At 42.4% G+C, this 1303-nt stretch overlaps 1 long non-coding RNA gene across 1 annotated transcript; it reads right to left on the bottom strand.

The window, feature by feature from the left end:
* Positions 1-579: 579 nt before the first annotated feature.
* Positions 580-1085, bottom strand: LOC149247251 (uncharacterized). The gene is made up of 3 exons (XR_016265618.1): positions 989-1085; positions 810-885; positions 580-709 (listed from the first exon to the last, which is right to left on the bottom strand). It is a non-coding gene; the product is annotated as an uncharacterized LOC149247251 (long non-coding RNA).
* Positions 1086-1303: the final 218 nt, after the last annotated feature.

Here is a 1303-nt window from a genome sequence, read left to right as displayed (position 1 = left end):
CGTGCTGTGGGAACCAATTGTTGAAGAAACTTTTCGATTTCATAGCATTGAAACCCTAAAGCAATAGAATGTCATAACTGTAATGCTAATGAATAATAGAAAACGGCAGCAAATATACTGAATATCAAATTTAATCTTAGAAACTCTATGGCATTGGAAATGTTATATCCATAGATGCTATCCAGAATTAGAAGTAGCGACGGAGAAATGCACCAAATATCAAAGGTAAACGGAGTAACCCTAATGCATAACCATTGCCGTAACTATGTATGATACCAAACGTAAACAGAAGCAGTAGCTACAAAACTCTGTATATTAAACTTTGTATATATCAGAACGAAGGTTTAAATATCCATTAACCGGTGACGGCATTTAATATACAGGAAAGGAAGAAAAGAAATCATTATGAAACGCTGATAGTATACCATTGACCATAAGGAAATCCAGGCCGAACCAAAACAGCGATAATCCGCAGATGACAAATATTACAACAGTTTATTTAACTATGCAGACCTTACATAACCGCCGAAAACTCAAAAGAGCTTTTCCTAAATCAGGTAATGTTAAACAAGATAGAGTCCTTAGCCAAGTTCAAATATAGAATAGATAACTAAGGCACCGAGGCCATAATCTAGGGTTCAGCTGGACAGGCCGCCAAAGTGAGGCCGCCAAACATAAATCGCACAAGGGTTTGGACCCGGTATTTAACCTGAGACAACAGGTAGAGTACAGGCCGTCTCAGCTGTAAATCAAACCCTCGTAATGCAATCAAACACAGTCAACAAGAATGATAACGAATTCCGACTTACCTGGAAGTGGCATAGCAGCTAATCCCTCCGGCGTTCGGTGAAGGTAAGCTATGGTCAGCACCGGAACCCTCCAAAACTGTCAAGCCAACCCTGGAAATGATTAGAGCATAAACAGCAGAAGCGAAAACAATAAGTTATGAAACCAGCTGTGAGAAGTAATGTAAGAGGCGCGGCCAAACCTGAGTAAGGCAGAGGAGCGATGAACCAGAAGAGTGCAATGAACCAGAGGACTTGCAGTCCAAACCGTCGAAGGAGCTCGGCTACTGAGAGATGAGCAAATGAACCAAAAACGAATCCAATAAGACTTATATATGCAGGGTCAAACCCTAAGTGAGGCTGGACCGTCCGATGAAGGTAAGTAATCACCATCGTTGGATTAGGCGGGAGGCCTAGCGTGAACACGTGAAGATGGGCCATATGGCTACGGAGGTTGGTGAGCTGGCGTACTCGCTCTGCCATTTGGCAGCAAACGTTCAAACGGATAACCAGCAATC

This window comes from Pinus tabuliformis, chromosome 7 (assembly GCF_031772625.1).
Source record: "Pinus tabuliformis cultivar Carrire ecotype Pingquan chromosome 7, CPIR1, whole genome shotgun sequence".
Lineage (NCBI taxonomy): Eukaryota > Viridiplantae > Streptophyta > Pinopsida > Pinales > Pinaceae > Pinus > Pinus tabuliformis.
Note: the sequence above shows the minus strand (reverse complement) of the source record. Positions and strands in the feature narration are given on the sequence as shown.